The sequence below is a fragment of the Capsella rubella genome, unplaced genomic scaffold, assembly GCF_000375325.1.
Source record: "Capsella rubella cultivar Monte Gargano unplaced genomic scaffold, Caprub1_0 scaffold_12, whole genome shotgun sequence".
NCBI lineage: Eukaryota > Viridiplantae > Streptophyta > Magnoliopsida > Brassicales > Brassicaceae > Capsella > Capsella rubella.
The window spans coordinates 57,212-72,605 of NW_006238912.1; the positions used below are offsets into that span (position 1 = coordinate 57,212).

Consider the following 15,394-nt stretch of genomic DNA (forward strand, 5'->3'; position numbering starts at 1 on the left):
AAGGAATAAAAATAAATAGTAAAAAAAAACAGATTCAGGGCTGAGGACTTAGAAGCATAACTTCTAACTAAAAACAGAAGAAGAGGAGGAAGCAACATCTAAACGGGAAATGCCCTATAACACGATTAGCTTACCTTGACAAGATCGAAGTATATTACATTAGTATTAAAGGCAGATCCAACAGTGACTAACGATTTATATTCATGCGAGAGATTCTTGGACTTCAGCTATCCACCAGCCAAAGATGCATTAACGTTGGCCATCGACCCATTTGGAGGAGTTGTGGCTGCAGTAGTCAGATAAGTCCTTGATCGCCATGCTTCTAAAGAAGTTGCGGTTTAATAAGGAGACTTGCGCTTATGCGCGGGGCAATCACCTAGGTACTGTAAGTCATCACATGAGTCAGCTGGCACATGGAGTGACGTAGATGGGTTAGCCTCTGCTAATTTCCCTTGGGCTGCTACAAAACGTGCAAAAGCAGTTGTTGTGGAAATTGACAGGCCATTCGACATGTTGAATCCTAAAAATGTGGACAAACATGATATGATATTAGAGAGGAAAACATGTCAAAAGAAATTACAAAGTACTTGAAAAACCAAAGCAAACAATGGATGCTTTTCTAACCCCAGGTAGTGCTATTCTCTAAAAAAACTTGCTCGTAAGGAAGTCCACAGATCGATGACCAGGCTGACGACTTAACACTTCACGAGCTCCAGCTCTACCTATTGACTTTGCCTTTGTCTTGACGCGTACACAAGAAGTAAACAGGGGAGAGAAACAAATTAATCACATACATGAATTTATGTGAACACCTGAAGACATAAGCTGTCCCACCTACAACAAACCAATAGGAAGGAAAAGCAGGGTTTGGTCCTACTTTCATGAAAAACATATCTTTCTCGCCATCCCAATTCGAGTGTCCTTCTAAGGCTCGGTTCATGTTTAATCGCTAGGGGAGCATGCTTCGCTTATGCATTGAATATCTTCCGGGATCAGTTGTGAATCTGAGCAAATAATAAGCATACATAATCTCTTCTACTCCTGTGGGAATGGATTCTAATTCTCCAAGTGCCTGGATGGCAATCAGCAACCTCCATGAAGAAGGATAGAGTTGGCCAGGTGAAATAGCGAAACGTGTAGCCATTTTTGCAACAACTGAAGAAATCACTTCCCGCAAACCAGCAGCAAAGTATTAATCATAAACAACAACTTTATCAGGTCTAGCACTTGCTGCTCGCTCCGAGGGCAGCGGTAGCCTCAAAATCAAAGAAGATGACAAACCATATGTTTTCTTAAGCTCTGAAACTTCATCCTCATTTGATATGTTTGGGGAAGTCATCTTCAAAACAAAACTTGAACCCAACAATTGACGAGCTTTTATTCTACTACCCACAGTGGGTAAGCCAATGTCATGTGAATCACCCATTGTTGTGAACATTCACCTCAAAATTGGTTATGGCCGAATGCGTACCGTGAAACCATGAAAAATGGAGAAACACAGAGATATAACAAAGTGAAATTGAGAGATTACCTAAGAATTAATAAGGAGAAAAAAACTTCAGAACCATGGAGGAGAGATATGGTGTTTCGACCTCACTGTGAAAAAAAAAAACAGATGAGTGTGACTTAATCTTTTGCTGTGAGATATAAAAATCCACATAAATTAATTACAAAGTCGGAGGACCAAAAAAAAAGAAATTAGTTAATCTTTTAATCTCTCTCTCTCTCTCTCTCTCTCTCTCTCTCTCTCTCTCTCCTCCTCTCTCTCTCTCTCTCTCTCTCTCTCTCTCTCTCTCTCAATAGCCAGGGAAATGGTTGAAACGTGCACCAACTCACAAGTTGCGACCATCGCTTTCGAGTTGGACCAACCTGAAGCTCCGGTCAGAGAATATGGATCTCCAAGGTCATTATACGTACTATACTCTTTGATTATTTTGACATCTTTTTTTGGTTATATAATGATTATATTTAATATGATTCATAATTTTGTAGCGTGCTCCAAGTTCTTGGACGCCACGGGTAGGAGCCACGGATCAACTTGGTGAAACCGTTGCAATTGGTGGAGTTGGCCGGGGAAAGGATGAATGTTGAACAGATGAACGACTTAACATTGCTAGCCGTCGCCGAGAGCACAACTATTTTTATCGACAACATCCGGAAAGAAACCCAAAGGCGCAACGGATGATGTGTTTAAGGGTGTTTATTTAGTTTGTTGCTTTGATTTTTCAAGTTTGTGTTTGTAGCTGGTTTATTTTGTTGCTTTGGTCTATCGGTTTATTTTTACCTAATGAGTAATGAAAGATTTTAAGAAATTAAAGTAGATGATCAGTAAAGGTTCGTTATTAATGTTTTAATCAAGATCTTAAACAAACAAAAAACAAAAAAAAACGACATTGTATATGAACTTTTATGGTCTTTAATTAATGTTGTAGCTAGTCTGCATGAGATCATTATATTAGTGTCCTCAGCTGCTAAAGCTCAAATATATAAATATTTTTTTTCAACCTTGGCAAAAAAGTAAAGAAGCAAATTAATACAACTTTGATACACAGTCTGATGTTGCCAATGTATTTTACATCTTACAAATAATAAATACCTGATGTAAACCTGCATCTACCGCACTTAATCTCTTTATACCCATTTTAAGATCAATAATATATATATGTGCATATCAAAAGTAGAAGGGATATTAGCAAAATTATGTTCACTATATTAAGTTTTAGCAATGAATATATTTAAATTTTGTTTTATTATAAGCATATTATGTTTTTATTAAAATAATAATATAGATATTTAACATATGTAATTAGAGTTATATTAATTTATATACATCATTTTTGAACAATTAGTTCTCTCTCCTCAATTTATATAATTTAGACGATATTACTCTTTCACATGTGAACAAATTTTCTACCAACATATGAAATATATATCATAAGTAATATAATTGAATTATATAAAACATAATAAACATTAAATCTGGTTCGATAATGTTATTTATATCAACTATCTTATACATTACCATGATTGTTTACTTTGCTAATTTAATTATTATCTATCGTTAACTTCCTAGATAAGATCATCACCGTCAAACCCTTTTCTCCAATGCTACTTCAACCCACGATTCTATTATACTTCAGGTCAATTACTTACATGATAATTCAATTGTTAGATTTAACTTATGTGTTAGACTTCTTATAACCATAACTAGTATCTATGATATAAGAGATATATTATACAGAGAGAAACTAAAAGAAATGTATATAGGCAAATAGTATAAGAGAGATTTAATTATGAAGTTATCTATGGGTACAAAGAAATGTCTTTAAACCCGACCCGGGATGTTAACCGGACTAGCTTCCGGGTCACCGGGTCTTCGGGTTGACCGGGTTCGACCACGGGTTAATTAATTAAAATTTATTTATATGTTATATATTTTTAGGAATATAAAAGTATAAAAGATCATATCATATTTAACAAAATATAAAGTCTAATAGCAATAATAATAAAGTGACTGAAAATTTCAAATCTAGAAAAAGAAAAGAGAGCACAGTCAAAGCTGGATTCATCTAAGGTTTCAAAGAGAGTATGTCTTTGAAATGGTTCTTTCAAAGAACGCAGTCATAAAACAGCTAACAAAAATAAACTCTAGCAGCTGAGTTTTCATGTATCTCTGGTTCTTGTCTCTGTAACATTAAAAGTGAAGTCAATTATTTATAACAAATCAGCCGCTTAATGATTACTTTGTGAATTGGTAAAGTAGCTAACCTGATCTTTCATTTTTATAATATCTTCTTGCAACTCATTGACCTGTTTTACTAACTTAACCTGTCTCTCTTACATTTCAGTCATACACTTGGTCTTCACTTGGTAACAAGCTAATTTGGTCTTACTCATGCCTCTACTTACCCATCTCTCGAATGGTGGTTGCAATTCTCATCAAATTCTTTTTAAGATTTTTGATAACTTGGAGTTCTGTGTAGGTGGGATAGGAGGACACAGTTTCTTTTGTTCCAATCATCGTAGTTCGATATGGATCTGCCATGTTGATCTTCATTTTTGTTCCTCTTCCGAGATCGAGGCTCATGGTTCCCTTGGCTACGTCAATCACCATACCCGCTGAAGCTAGGAAAGGTCTTCCAAGGATTAACTGATATTGCGGCTCTCTTTCTATTTCCAATATCAAGAAATCAGTAGGAATTTTGACTCCCCCAACTTCTACTAGAAGGTCTTCTACCACTCCTATGGGCTGCCTCGAACTTCTATCTGCCATTACAACCGTTAGGCTACAAGGCGTAAACTTTGTATATCCCATTCGTTGTGCTATTAAAAGGGGCATAAGACTGATTGAGGCTTCTGAATCACAAAGGCATTCGTTGATGATTGTCGATCTGATCGAACAAGGTAGTGTGAAGGCTCCGAGATCTCATATCTTTCTAGAAAAGCTTGATCTTGAGAGGGTGAGTCACATCCTTACTTCTGCTGCATCCTCTGGAGCAACAATTTCTTAAGAATTACCCTATAAGAGGGGATATTGGCAAAAACATCAACCAAGGCCTTCAGCTAGTCATTCCCAGTTAGAGTGTCAAGGATCTTGTTGTATTCTTCTTTGATTTCAGCCTTGTGCTCCTCTGAATAAAGCAATGGCTTTTGGGATGAAGGTTCTGGACTAGCTTCTCTGATGGGACGAAAAGATTCGTCGGAAGCTAAGTCACACATCCGTTCGAACACACATCATGCTCGATCGGATTTATCACTCGTTTGATCGGATTCGTCTTTTGAGTCTTCAAGCTTGGATGGTATGTTGATTGTGGTGATCTCTTAAGAACCCTCATTCTCTGTACTCTTCTTATGAATTCTCTCAAGTATAACTTCTTTTTGATTAGCCTTGTAGGTTGGAAAATGAGCAAAGGCTTCAACTAGAGCAGCTAGAGAGTCAAGGATCTTGTTGTATTCTTTCTTGATCTCTGTCTTGAATCTTCCAGGAAATGGCAGTGTTTCTCTGAAAATTGGGGCCTTGACCTGAGATGCAACCATTTGGGGAGCGTTGGAAGGCAGTCAAGTAGGCACTCGATTGAGCACTTGATTGGCTGGTCAATTGCTTGGTCGAGTAGCCTGGTCGATCTGCATAAAATCCCTCCAACTTGATCTTCACTGTCCTCAAGGAAGTTCAAGGTAACGGCATGGGCGCAAGCAAACTCTTTGGGATTGACAATAGACTTTCGTGGTAACTGACCAGAAGAAATGGAGGTTACTCGTTCTTCTAAAGATGTGACACGGGTGGATATGGCACCACACTTCAGATTGAGGTCATTGTAATTCGATGTCATTTGAGTTTGAATTGCAGCTAGCTTCTTCGATGTCTCTAGGGAGAATGTAGCTTGGCTTTGTACCATTTACTAAATCATTATCTTCAAGTCAATATTTTGTGGTGATGCCATTTGCTGCGGTTGAAATCCCGGTGGAGGTGCAGAGTAAACTTGCTGGAATTGTTGCTTGGGGACAAATCCTTGTTGTTGATTGAAAGGAACAAAAAGCATGTTCTAAGCTTGCTATTGTTGTTGCGGGTAGACTTGGTCTTGAGGATTTTCTACGTTTGTGCTTATGTAGGAGAGGTTTGGATTCACCTTGTAGTTTTTGAAACTATTTTGAAATCCTCCTTGGTTCAAGTAACTAACTTCCTTGGTACCATCACCTTCTCCTTCTTGCTGGAATTGCTCCTTGTCGGAGATGAAGTGAACAGTCTTCTGTTGTGCCATGAGTATCCTATGAATCTGAGCACTCAAAGACTTGAAGTCCTTCTTATACTTCTCTTCATAGTCTGAGCTTTCCCTAGTAATTCTATCATACTCCTCATTCTAATTTCCATCAGATTGGGCAAGGTTCTCAACCAGCTCCCATCCCTCATCCACATATGTGTTTAAGAAGTTTTCATGGCTTGCGATGTCGAGTAACATGCAGATCTTCGGAATCACTCCCATATATAGTATGCTGAGAAGGGACTCCTTAGTGAACCCATGGTGTGGGCATTGAGATTGATATCCCTTGAACCGTTTCCATGCTTCACATAATTTCTCGTTGTTCTTCTGGACGAAGCTTGAACAGGAAAGCACACTTACACTCCTCCCAAGTGGTTATAGAACCAGAAGGCAAAACCTTTTCCCATTGGTAAGCCTTGTCTCCAAGTAAGAAAGGAAAGAGGCGAAGCTTGAATTCGTCTTCACTTACTCCACAAAGGCGGTTGAACTCGTCCAAGTGGTCCAACGGGTCTTCCATTGGTAAACCGTGAAACCTATTGCTCTGCATCATGGATATGAGGCTATTCTTGATTTCAAAATTATTATTATGAACAGCTGGTTGTACTATCCCTGACCTTTGGGCATGGCTATTAGGAGCATCTCCTGCACCTATGCGTGTTGCACGCCTTTGATTCGCATTATGTTGAGGTTCCATCTCAACGTCTATTGTTTCCTTTCTTAACTGATCTCTCTGCTTTCTCAAAGCTTTAGGAAGATTCTGACTGCCTTTAGACCTTGTGGGCATACACGGAATCGAACAGAAACTCGATCAGTGCGATCGATTAGACTAGTCGAGTGCTTCGGTCGATTGCTTTATCGAGTGGTACCTGAAAAGCAAGACAGACAAGCAAACCAAATCAGTATTCAAAGTGAAGATGTTATAGAGCTTTATCTTGCTAAACTGAAATCCAAACTGGTGAAACTTAAACGTCCAAATGGCAGCGGCGCCAAATTGATAACACGTTTCTACGGCTCTTGGTATCAATCACCCAGTATAGTTGTAGTATAAAGGGATTTATCGATCCATAAGGCCGCGTGGAAACGGTTCAGATACAATTAATATTTGACAAGTTAAGCCAAGTAGGAAATATTTTAAACTATCAACTACTGAATTTAAATCAAGCAGAGACTAAGCAAGATACAACATTGAACTAAAACAGAAATGAAACTACAAACATTATAACATGTAGTGAACTACAAATGCAAGAACAATAATGAAGCAAGGTAAATTAATCAATTAAATGGAGGTTCTGGGGATGAGATTCTGACTTCAGTGGAGACCTTTAAGTTCACTACGTCGCTAAATTAATCAAACACAATCAGTGTTGTTTCCTAAACAACAAGCTCATAAGCTAACCAGTTCAATCTTTTGACAAAGGCTATCAAATTCAAATCACTTTATAATCTCACTTTTGGTTGATGAAACATGAAATGAATAGGCATTAAGACTCATCTCATTAATGTCAAATAACACTCTCGACAACCAATCTCTTGGGTTAGACATGAAATTTTGTAGTATTAAGTTATCCGGCATTCCATCGAACACCTTTCAGGCGTCGAAGCCTGAGAATTAATCACCACTTGATCATAATGGGATTAGTGTTATATACACTAATCCATAAGGAAATATAAACATTTCTACCTATGGCAACCTAGCTACCTAAAGTGCTCTACCTACACATCTAACTCATCCCCAAAACCTTAAGAATCTACTCAGATCTGACAAACATACTTAAGAACTCAAACCCAGAAATATCTAAATCATGCATAACTAGATTGATAATGATCTAAGGAGCAAGATAATACAAAGAATCAACAGAAATACTGAATCAAAAGATAAGGAGTTTACAAGATTCTGAAAATTCTAAAGCAAAATGAAGAACAACCCTAGATCCAAAGTCATTAGGCAAATAGCCTTTTTATAGCAAGTTTAGGTAGTCCTAAAACACTAGCAGAAAAAAATAGAAAATCGGTTTAATGGTGCTCGATCGGTCTGGTCGATTTAATGGTGCTCGATCGATCAGACAAACACCTTGTTGCTGAAATTTTCATGGCATCGTGCAAGAGTCATTGGCTGAAACTCCTGAAACTGAGGTCCCATCTGCGCTGGATACACTTGATCCTGCGGATTCTCAACATTAGTGGTTATGTAAGAGAGGTTAGGATGATTCATGTAGTTCTGATTGAACCCCTTATTCTGCTAGCTTCCCTGAATGTTGTTGATGTAGTTCAACTCAGCTTGAAGATCCTTGAACCATCTCCACTTATTTCTTGGTAAACTTAAGCTTCACCACTATCATCACAGTATTTAACCATCCTCTAATCCCTCTTAAGAAGTTTCTCAACCTTGGATGTCAACTCAACAATCTGCTTTGATTCACCTCCACCACATTTATCTGACCTCTCATAGTCAACAACATGGCTGCTATTGCTACCTGCATGGTTCTCAAACAACAACTCAGCTTATATCTCGGACTTGGTCATAAAATTTCCATTACTAGCAGTCTCTAGTGCCACCCAGTCAACTTTATCAACCGTGACGAGGATACTTATAATGCCTCGACCTCGCTACTAGAACTACGACCACAAGACGCACATAAATACTACCTCATCGGAGACCAAAATTATGATAAACTTCTGACGATGATTTAACTTCCACAAAACTTTCCAAAACAGACCAATTCCAGCTAACAACTTAATTAAAACGATCTACGCAGCGGATTAAAATCAACAACAAAAAGAATTAAGTTGAACTCAATCGTACTTAGCCACTTATCGAACCAACTCATCCGTCCAATGCACATAAATCCACGAGTCTTCTCGATACTCCAATACTCCAGATTCCGAAAACAGCTTCCATAATCGTTCGGCCATTGATGGTTTTACCAATATCTCTCTTGGTGTATAGTCACTCTTGAAGCCATTCATTGTATCTGTTAGAGTTACCTCAAATTACTGTTTTCTATGATTTCTTTTTGAACCACTGCCAATAGAGATTCGTGTGCTTCCCTCCCCTCCTTGTGAACTACTTCCATGTCTTAGTGCACCTTGTTGGTCGACTCTTGTAGCAGGAGTATGAAATGAATGGACATGTGGAGAATTCTGATGAAATGATCCTGGGTGAACTCATTTTAGGGACGTGTTAATGCGATACACCTCTTCAATTTCTTGTGTCTCAGAAACTTGAGTTTCATCATCATTAATGCCCTCATTCATTAACTCTTCTCTTCTTTGGTGCACAGAGTACTGTGACTGTGATTGTACATCATGTAAGATAAAACAACGTTGAATCATATCACAACAGTCAGGCGGATTTAGTTTAAATGATCTTACAATCCTACATCCCTGTTAATAAGTTTATAAAATTTTAGTGTACAAGTTTATTGTATACCAAAATTACTAAACATATTTTTACTGTGAAAGATATTTTAAATACTTATAGCTTCACGATCTTTCCACCATGAATTAGACGCTGATATGACGGATGTAACAGGATCAACTGTAATTCCTGTAGAATTTTGCATAAGTTGCTTGTACTTCTTATATTTTCTTTTCAGTTCATCAAGCTTTTCTTTGAAGAATTGATAGTTTATATTTAGATCGAACTCCTTGTTGAATTTTTCAACCAAAAACTCCCTTTGAAAGGGTGTTGGATCTTTGCAGCGGTAATTATTTATGGCAATTGTTTGATCGTAAAACTCAATAAATATTCTTTCCCGACTAGGAATCCATTTAAAATTTTCTTCGCTCTACAAATTTTAAAACTCTTAATATTTATTTTACTTAATTAAAAGGTAAAATTTGGTAAAAAGGTATAACTAAATACCCGTGCCGATGAATCTGTAGGCAAATTTGTATCGTCTTGAACAAAAGTACTTTCATTTTTCCGGCAGTTAGACATACTTACAAATACAATTTAAAAATAAATTTAAGTTAAATATAAGAAAATATATAGAAAACTACTATATATTTTTAAAACTTTAATTTTCTTAAGATGATGATTATTTTGATAATAATAATAATAATATTAAAAATTAATCATTTGGCAACATGCTCAGTTACATATTACTAATATGAAAAATATTTTAAATCAAAATTTTGGGTTTATATGAAAGTAATTGCCTATTCAGTGTTAACTTTACATCTGTTGGTAACTATCCAAATCAAAAAAAAGAGGAAAACATCTCAAACAAAAAATAAATTCATTATAAAAGATAAAATAATTAATTAGTAATTATATTTAAAGCATGAAAATGGTGACTAACAATGACTCAGACGGAGAACTTGTGAGCAGATTCACCAACCATACATATACTACTCTATTTATACGTGCATGCATAGTTTCGTTTTATCTTGTTGATTTATTTTTTAATTAATAAATATTTCTGACAAGAAAATAATTTACATTTAGAATATTTAGAGAGTTCAAAACACATGGTTCTTATACCCATCTCCATGAATATATATGTCTTTACATGTGTGTTTAATTATTTATTTTCAGAATAATCATCACTTTGAATAAACATTTTCAAAGATGGTTACAACAAATAAATAATATATATATATATATATATATATATATATATATATATTCATCAGCCAATTATATTCAAATAAATTTATTTTACAACAAAACATAAATATAGACTTGTTTTCAAATGTTTAAATATTATTTTTTAATTTTTTTAGATAAGGTATTTAAAAAAAAAGATTCCATAAATAAAATAAAAATATAAAAAAATATATATAACATATATAAATAACAATGATAAAATAAAGATAGTTCTATGAAAAATACAAATATAAAATCAACATAAATATTACATAATTGGTAGAAAAAGCATGTTTTAAACAAAAACTTAAATACCATAATTTTATAACCACTAATATATTATATAATGTAAATACATTTTTTTAAGAGAAAAAAAGATATACCTTTCACCAAGAAATTATAGAAACAAGAGGTGTAGAGTTGAAACTTAGATTGTGTTTTGAATTCTGTAAAATATATATATATATATATATATATGCTAGTGTATAGGAAAAATATAATGTATGTAATTTAAGAAAAAAATAACTTTGCAAAAATAAGTTAGAAAATGAAAGAGAAAGAAGAAGTGTGAGTGGTGTATTGGTAAGAGGAGACCCACATGCACGGGTCAACTGCTCTTAATATGTGTTCCCATTTAATAACTTAGTCGATTTCAACCTATCCCACCATTTCCTATCACAATCTTCCAAAGACTTTATCCTCACATCAGCCTTGTCCTAGAAAGACATATTACAGAAAACCTCCAACCATTCTCTGGCCGACCATCACTCCTCTGTATTACTTATTTACGACATTTTTGTTGTTCAAACATAAACATTCTGAACACTAACTAAGAAACATAAATCTTGTCCCAACCAATTTATGGTCGAACAATGATTAACCACACTGGGAATTCATTTTTCTAGTTAGTTAGGCAATTCTACTCTCCATGTAGTCCATTGGTTCACGAGCATGCCTTAGAAAACGTAAAGTCTTTAAGCATCTTTCAAACCACAAGACTGGTCCACCTTCAATTGCTCAGAACATAACTACTAACTTGGTTCCCACCAAGTTATAGTTCTCTCAGAAATCTTATAGAACTTCCGAATACTTCTAATACTCCTTTGATATATACAAATTTTTCCTCGAATCACCTTTATTTCCGCACATTTCCGACCCTTACTCATAGTTGAGATCACCCAGATTCCATAGAAGTCATGAATCGTTCTCGAGTTGCAGAAAATCTTTTGATCAGTTAAGATCCTCATAGACACTTACATATCATCTTTGATACTAACAGAACTTTCACATTATTCTTGATCTCTTTTCGAAAACTTATTGGCTTACCAACCATACTTTGGAAGACGACTCTCGGACCCCAGTATTATAATAATGAGACAGACATTGAGCAACAAGTTTCCACTAACGATGAACAGGGTACCTTGGTAGAACGAGTCCTAATGAAACTTTCATATACACGCTTCGACGAACCCACTTATTCCCAAAGTCGCGCTAACAAAAATCCAATGGCAAAAAGTCTCGTGTCACAATACAGATAAATTATGGCACACTCTCGAACTCTTTGTAAGCATACAACAGACATGGCTCGATGAATTTGCAAATTATCCAAAACCAATATAACAGACATATTACGGTGAACTTTCCAAGTTTACGTAGACAATACAACAAATAAATCTCGTCGAACTCTTTAAGTTAGCGTAGATGGTACAACAGACAGATCTCGGCAAACACTCCATGTTTCCGTTAACAACATAACAGACACGTCTCAGCGAACACTATATGTTCCCGCAGATGATCAAACATACATGTCTTGGTGAACTCTCTAAGTTCCCGTAGAAGACATTAGATACATAACCACCACTCCGAGCGTATCATGGTTGTTGCTATGGGCAATCATTTTGGCCAACAAGAACATCTCGGCGAACTCAATGAATTCCTAAGGACCCGATCACCAAAACTCGTCAAGCATGATTGTTCAAACTAATTCTTCCAAGCGTGTTGTCCAATTCCAACTCCCTGAGTAAAATGAATCAATCACCTTGACAGAGCAACATAACAGAAAACGACTTAGCAAACCCACATAGTTCCTAAGATCGCCAACAGAACAAGCCTCAAACTCCCATCAACACACCATCAATCCCGCGGAAGTTAGATACACTAACTACCAATTACCAAACATTATCGATATGAATTTTCTAGCCATTCATCCCTTAGGTTAATAGCGATCATTCTCTTTGACCCGATTCTCCCAGAACTTTTAACTGATCATCCATTCCGCTTACCCACCTCGTTAGCTACACTTCAAGGTTTTCTAAACTTGGAGCTTTCGTTACTATTAATGAACTATAGAATACTTGAATAGACCCGGCTCTTTCTAGATCATCCGAAAATGTAAGATTGCTATCTATAAACCTCGGTTAACAAAGCACCCGTGAAGTCTCCCCCACTTCACGTTCCGAAAAGTGTTTGCCTTGACAAAATCACTAAGAAATTCCCCTTTCCTTTCCCGTAATTACTCGTCCATCCCCAATCTAGAATGTTAGATTCCGGTCTAATCATTCTCACCAGATCTTCCCAATCTCGGCATTCCATTGTCGTGACTTTCACCAGAACATGTTGATTCTCAATCAAACTTCATGGCTTCGCTCAGAACACTTATAGAAACCTTGTACTAGAAAAACTAGATCGCCAATCTATTGTCTTATCCATACTTTTACAAATCATTTGACCAGATGACTTCCGGCAATCTTTTTTCTTATCCATACTTTTACAAATACTTCTACTCGTAGCAGATTACTACTCTGATGAATTGATCAAAATAGTAAACCAGCTTAGTGATGCACTAACAGTCTCAGAAAACTTTAACCACACAGCTTCTTACTCGATCACTTCCCTGATCAAGTATCTTAATCAGATCACCAATGCTTCTCCATAGCATTCACCGCATCTAATCAAATTAAACAAGCCAAGATTCCATTCAAGCTCTGTCCTAGAACCGACTACGCTCTAATATCAAATTATAATGCCCCGACCTTGCTACTAGAACTGCAACCGGAGAACACACAGAAATACTACCTTGCTGGAGACCAAGTTCCGATAAACTTCCAACGACGATTCAACCTTCACGAAACTTCCCAAAACAGACCGATTCCAGCTTACAACTTAACTAAACAATCTACGCAATATATTAAAATCAACAACAAAAAGAATAAAGTTGAAGTCAATCGTACCTTGGCCACTTATCGAACCAAATCATTCGTCCAATGCACATAAATCCACGAGTCTTCTCGATACTCCAATCCTCCAGTTTTCGAAAACAGCTACCATTACTGTTTGACCATCGATGATTCAACCAACATCTTTCTCAGTACCTAGTCAGTCAGCTAACCATCCCCACATTACCAAGTACAGAGAGAGATGTCCGGAATCCACATCAACCTGAACATACTGGTAGAAAACATATCCATAACAACAACATATAGACCGAAACGAATGATCCTTCAATCAACAGAATATTCGGGCATGATCTTCTCCGATCATCAAACCACGAATTCTTGATAACGTATGAACACCCAACAGAACTCACGATATCATAAATCTTATCGACATAACTACCTGACCTTGACAGATTCCTCTTCAGAACTCATCTTTCCTTCACGTCCTCGATACTTAATACTATGTCTCGACGATATGCCATCTGATATCAACGATAACTGCTCATACTCTCGATAAAACCCAAATCCTATCACCATACCTGAACTTTCATCGACCCTAGAACCGCATTTTCAATAAAATCGATTGTTATTAAAAACGATGAATATCAACAACCATCGATCCTTCTCGATGAATAAGAACACGATAACATATCACCTTTCTCGAAAAACACCCACGTATACCCGTAACCGTTTCTCTGAACTCGATAACAAGCGATCACGATCGATAGCCATCGTCAATCTCGACGATCCTCCATCCAATATCACCAATAACCGCACATAGAGGCGATATACTACTCGTCGTCAATCTCGACGATCCTCCATCCAATATCACCAATAACCGCACATAGAGGTGATATACTACTCGTCTAACGACTAGCAAACTAATTCCATCACAATCTCCACGATTTACATCAGAAGTCCATCAACCTTCTGTCCAGAATCGAAGAGAATCTCATAATTATCAATATCTCTCACACTTTCTCGAAGAACTCTCTCCATTTCTCTTTTTTCTCAAAACTATGTCGCTTACATATCTTACCTTGGTATTGTTGTGGCTTGGTTATGCGTAGTGCATCAGGTGGTTTTTCTCCAAGCAGGATGTTGTTGAAGTCAACATCTTCTTCTTTTTTAGTGGCTGAGAAACACGATCTAAGCCTTGAATAGGGGTGCATGTTATCACGCCTTGCTAGTTTCTCTGTTTTCTTCAAATTTAAACTCCTTTCAGATGTAGTTCCTTGATGGTTATTGATAAGTCTGTATTTCATCGCTTTTCTAGCATGCATTCATCATCTTTTCAGCATCATTCACTTGTTGATTCGCATCATATTGATCCCTTTCTGCATGTTCTACATACTTAGGTAGGTTTTATGCATATCATGCATATCTTGCATACATTGTGCATATTTGGAGTGTTTCAGGTACTTAGGAGACATGCAGAGCGAAGCAGAGGAACAAGCGTTACTCGACATGCAAACGATCGAGTGGGACGATCGAGTGAGAAGCAAGGATGCGTTGCAGTTACATCAACGATCGAGTGAGCAGCAGACGTATACGATCGAGTGGCAGATCGAGCAGATGGGAAGCGAAGCAGAACTACCTGTCACTCGATGCACTCACTCGAGTGACATGATCGAGCAAAGCAAAGAAGTAGCTGATGGTTTTACAGGTCACTCGACACGATCACTCGAGTGACACGATCGAGCAAAGCAGAGAAGATGGTCACTCGAGGTGCTCACTCGACCAACTTAGTCAAAACAACCTTTGAACCGCTTTTACGTTGTCGTTTTATGTTTTAAGGTTTTCCCAAACATTGTTATAAATAGGCTTCA

At 36.8% G+C, this 15,394-nt stretch overlaps 1 pseudogene; it reads left to right on the plus strand.

Moving 5' to 3' along the window:
• The first annotated feature begins 6,012 nt into the window (after positions 1 to 6,012).
• LOC111829480 lies at positions 6,013 to 6,083 on the plus strand (annotated as a pseudogene).
• The last annotated feature ends 9,311 nt before the right edge of the window (positions 6,084 to 15,394 follow it).